Raw genomic sequence first — 6,000 nt, 5'->3', positions numbered from 1 at the left:
TAAACATGTATACTTACAAATGTACAGACTCATTGTTTACACATATAAATATAAATATATATATAATATATATTTACACACATGCATATACACAGAGTTAATACAGTTGCTTTTTAAGAAGAAAAACAGGCTGGGCATGGTGGCTCTCGCCTGTGATTCCAGCACTTTGAGAGGCTGAGGTGGGCAGATCATGAGGTTAGGAGATCAAGACCATCCTGGCTAACAAGATGAAACCCCGTCTCTACAAAGAATACAAAATATTATCAAGGAGTAGTGGCATGTGCCTGTAGTCCCAGCTACTCAGGAGGCTAAGGCAAAAGAATCACTTGAGCCTGGGAGGCGGAGGTTGCAGTGAACCGAGATTGTGCCATTGCACTCCAGCCTGGACGACAGAGCAAGACTCTGTCTCAAAAAAAAAAAAAAAAAAAAAAAAGAAGAAGAAAAACCAAGCATATTTATGTATTTCTCTTGTCTCCTACAAGCCTTACATAACACAGCAAGACAGGATTCGCCACACAGAAACATTGGAATGTGGTCCATCTACCATCCTTTAAAGCAACAGTTTATGCAATACAGTTCTACTGGACAAGGTATGCATGAGTATGGTTAACAAGTGATTTATATAGGACATTCTAAAGTAGAACAATCACAAACACAGTAAGAACAGTGAGAACTTTCAAAGGATCTATTAATTTCTTCAGCTGGAAATGGTGTGATACTCTTGAAGCCTGAGGGAGGATCAGCAGTAGATAGACCAGTCTGGCAAGAGGCTGTCTGAGCTAGGGTAGCTTACTTCAAGCTTAGATTTGGTGTGACTGAGGGGTAAGAGACAGTTTCAGAAAGTGTCATCCTCTGAGACTTTTGTAAGTGTAGAAAGGATTATTTGTCATGTCCTCATAAACCCATGCTGGGATATAATAATAGCTCAGAGTTCTGGCCATTCAAATGACTACAATGATGAAAAAAATATACTTTCTAAAGTCAGTGCTAGCTTTAATATGGTAGTGTATGTGATTTATAAAGACCTTTTTCTTCAAAGATAGTATGAGTGATTTCTATGCAACCATGGCTGAAATTATCCCTATAATAAAAACATTTTCTCCATATCAATCCTTGGATTCATGGTACCACTTGTGATATCTCTTTTTTTCTGAAAATTCTGTACTTTTTATAACTTTTTCAACTGTAGTGTAGTAAAAAGAGGATATATATCAAATTGATATTAGTATTAGTGGTAAAATTTCAAAATAGACGCATACACTTATTTCAACTATAGACTTAAAATATCCCCCATACTTTAACTTCACATCACTATTTATGGCTACATCAATATATATGTTTTTGACGGTTATTAAACACTTTCACATTGCTATGTAAGTTGCAAATCTTATCTTGAATGCTCAGGATCAAAAGTGGTTGTTTTTTTTGTTGTTGCTGCTGCTGTTTTTTGAGATGGAGTCTCGCTCTGTCACCAGGCTGGAGCGCAGTGGCACAATCTCGGCTCACTGCAAGCTCTGCCTCCTGGGTTCAAGCAATTCTCCTGTCTCAGTCTCCTGAGTAGCTAGGACTACAGGCGCACACCACCACACCCAGCTAATTTTTGTATTTTTAGTAGATACCGAGTTTCACCATGATGGCCAGAATAGTCTTGATCTCCTGACCTCATGATCTGCCTGCCTTGGGCTCCCAAAGTGCTGGATCACAGGCATGAGCCACTGTACCCAGCCAAAAACGTGATGTTTTGTTTTTGAGACATGTCTTGCTTTTTCACCAGACTGTAGTGCAATGGTGGTGTTATAGTTCACTGTAGCCTTGAACTCCTGGCCTCAGGAAGTCCTCCTATTTGACTTCTCAAAGTTCTGGGATTACAGAAGTGAGCCACCATAGCTGGCCAGAAGTGTTTTTATTTTGGATTTTGGAATATTTACATATAATGAGATTTTCTGGGGATGAAACTCAAGTCTAAAAACAACATTTATTTATGTTTCATATACACCTTATTCACATAGCCTGAAGGTAATTTTATACAATATTTTAAATAGTTTTATGCATGAAACAAAGTTTGTTTATCAAACCATCAGCGAGCAAAGGTGTCCTTAGTTCAGCCACCCAGGTGGATAATCTGTGTTTATTTGGCATCAGCATCATTCCTGACTCTGAATGTATATGCTACTGATAAACAATCATTTTCTTACGTTTATTCACACGTAAGTACTTGACAGTAGAAAACATGACATACTGTTAATGCAGTGAAAAAATAAAGTGTTCAGGGTAACTCAGCAGCAGAGTAGCATCCCTGGAATACCTGCATCAGCTGTGAAACCATAACAACAAACAACAGTGTCATTCAGTCTCCACCTATGATAATTTGTTTTGATTATAGAGTTACTGTACACTGTATTTTATTTTTTTTAGGTGAGAAGAAACTTAGAAATAGTTGAAGGACTAGAAAGTGGGTTCTCTCCTCAGAGGCAACACCACACATCTACAACCATCTGATATTTGACAAACCTGACAATAACAAGCAATGGAATAAGGATTCCCTGTTTAATAAATGGTGTTGGGAAAACTGGCTAGTCATGTGCAGAAAGCAGAAACTGGACCCCTTCCTGACACCTTACACTAAAATTAACTCCTCCAGATGGATTAAAGGCTTAAACATAAGACCTAACACCATAAAAACCCTAGAAGAAAACCTAGGCAATACCATTCATAGGCATAGGCAAGGACTTCCTGACTGAAACACCAAAAGCAACAGCAACAAAAGCCAAAATAGACAAATGGGATATAACTAAACTACAGAGCTTTTGTACAGCAAAAGAAACAGTCATTACAGTGAACCAGCAACCAACAGAATGGGAAAAATTTTTGCAATCTGCCCATCTAACAAAGGGCTAATATCCAGAATCTACAAAGAATTAAAACAGATTTACAAGTAAAACCAAACAAACCCATTCAAAAGTGGGCGAAGGATATGAACAGACACTTTTTAAAAGAAGACATTTATGAGGTCAACAAACATGAAAAAATGTTCATTATCATTGATCATTAGAGAAATGCAAATCAAAACCACATTGAGATACCATCTCATGCCAGTTAGAATGACAATCATTAAAAAATCAGGAGACAGATGCTGGAGAGGATTTGGAGAAATAGGAAGACTTTTATACTGTTGGTGGGAGAGCAAATTAGTTCAACCATTGTGGAAGACAGTGTGGCAATACCTCAAGGACCTAGAAATAGAAATTCCATTTGACCCAGCAATCCCATTACTGAGTATATAGCCAAAGGATTATAAATCTATTATAAAGACACATGCACAGGTATGTTCATTGTGGCATGGCTTATAATAGTAAAGACCTGGAACCAACCCAAATGCCCACTGATGATAGACTGGACAAGGAAAATGTGGCACATATACACCATGGAATACTATTCAGCCATAAAAAACGATGAGTTTGTGTCCTTTGTAGGGACATGGACTGGAAAACATCATTCTCAGCAAACCGACACAAGAACAGAAAAATCAAACACCACATGTTCTCACTCGTAGGTAGGTGTTGAACGATGAGACCACATGGACACACAGAGGGGAGCATCACACACTGGGGTCTGTTGTGGGGCAATAGCGGAGGGACAGTGTGGGGTAGGGAGGTTGGAGAGGGATAACAAGGGGAGAAATGGCAGATATAGGTGAAGTGGGAATGGAGGCAGTGAACCAAATTGCCATGGATGTACCTATGTAAGAATCCTGCATGCTCTGCACATGTACTCCAGAACCTAAAGTGTAGTAACATATATACTAAAAAAGAAAAAATAAAGTGGATCCTCTGAGGCATTCTGCTGGATGCCTTTCTAAAATGTTTCCTCCAGTCATCTGCTACATTAACACCTATTTTTGTCTTATAAGTCCCTCTTGGATTATGTAAACTGACAGGACTTTTTGTTCTGTTGTGAATAAACACTGCTCTAGTCCTTCAGAAGGTAAATTAGGTTGAACTAATTTACACTCCCACCAACAGTGTAAAAGTGTTCCTATTTCTCCATCACAAATTTTCACCATGTCATTTATAGGCACTTTCTCTGTAGTGTTAACATCATCTTCATTGTCACTGATGATCATTTGATTGAAACCATTTCCTTCACCATTGGTCAATGAATGAACAACTGGAGCCTCATTATCCATGTCCAGCTAAATTTTTGTATTTTTAGTAGAGTTGGGGTTTCACTATGTTGCCCAGGCTGGTCTCAAACTCCTGACCTTATGATTCACCTGCCTTAGTTTCCCAAAGTGCTGGGATTACAGGTGTGACCCACTGCACTGGGCCTGATATTTCTTTAGCCAACAATATCTTCACACCACAGAGCAAAGAAAAAGAAAACAAAAATGAAAAAACAAACGAACAAAAAGGAAATCCACAGTGAATAATGCATGTAGATAAAGACCCCATCTGGGCATTGTGGGGAACTTGTGCTTGGCGAATCCAGCCTGCACACACGCCATTTTATTACCTTTGTGGGGCATGCTTGCATGAGGGAATGTGGGCATGCCCTGAAAAGATATGGAGCAGCAGAAAGGGTCTTTTTTCCCTTGGGGATGCTAGTAAACTGTGTTGTGTGCCTGCATTTTGATGGTGACCTATCACATGTGATCAGGTGTGGAATTTTCCACTTGAGGTATTACTTGTCAGAACTCAAAAAGTTTTGGAATTTGGAGCATTTCAGGTTTTGGATTTTTGAATTAGGGATGCTCAATGCTCAATCTGTAATGTTTTTAGCTTAATTAATCAAAAAACTGATAATGATTTTGTTAGGGAATAATAATTCTTCAGATAAATTCAAGAGAAATGTAATCCATTTCACCCACCTTAACACAGAGGCAACAGTTTGCCTTCTAAGGTTATTGATCTGAAGTCTCTTAATGGTGGAGATAATCTCTAACATTTTCTCCCCATCATAGTGTCTGGACTAGTGGTCAACACCAATAGGGTAGCCACTGGGCATTTATTATTTATTTATTTATTTATTTTTTGAGTAGAGTCTCAGTCTGTCGCCAGGCGCCAGGCTGGAGTGCAGTGGTGCGATCTCTGCTCACTGCAACCTCTGCCTCCCAGGTTCAAGCAATTCTCCTGCCTCAGCATCCAGGGTAGCTGGGAATACAGGTACACACCACCATATCCAGCTAAATTTTTTGTATTTTTAGTAGAGACAGGGTTTTACCATGTTTGCCAGGATGGTCTTGATCTCTTGACCAAGTGATCCGCCCGCCTCGGCCTCCCAAAGTGCTGGGATTACAGGCTTAAGCCACCGTGCCAGGCTGCCACTGGGCATTTAAATTCAAATGTAAATTCATTAAAGTGAAATGAAAAATTTACTTCTCATTACACAGTATCTACCTTCCACACACTATATAGCCACAGTTGGCCACCATATTAGACAGCAAAGAACTGGAACAGAAAACCAAATGTCGGATGTTCTCACTCATAAGTGGGAGTTGAACAATGAGAACACATGGACACAGGGAGGGGAACATCACACACTGGGGCCCGTCGAGGGGTGGGGGGGCTTGAGGAGGGATAGCATTTGGAAAAACACCTAATGTAGATGACGGGTTGATGGGTGCAGCATACCACCATGGCACGTGATATCTATGTAATAAACCTGCACGTTCTGCACATTCTGTTATACAATCACAGAATGCATTATTAGACAGCCCTGGACATGGCTGGGTTGGTCAAATGAACGGCTATTCAAATTTAAATACAACAGTGTATGATAAATAGAGACCATTTACTTGCTTCCCACTGAGAAAGCTCTAGCCAGATAGATTCCTGGAAACTGGTCCCCATCATACATTTTGTAGGGACTAAAGGCAGTAGTGCCCTTGGACCCAGGCCAGAAAAACTGTGCTCTGGGCCCTCCATTTTACAGGACACCAACCTGACTCTTCTTATGGGGTGACAAATCTCCAGGCCAGCACCGAAAGTCTAGATACCCACT

This window comes from Saimiri boliviensis, chromosome 3 (assembly GCF_048565385.1).
Source record: "Saimiri boliviensis isolate mSaiBol1 chromosome 3, mSaiBol1.pri, whole genome shotgun sequence".
NCBI lineage: Eukaryota > Metazoa > Chordata > Mammalia > Primates > Cebidae > Saimiri > Saimiri boliviensis.
The sequence above is the reverse complement of the archived record's forward strand: the minus strand, read 5'-3'. Positions refer to the sequence as shown.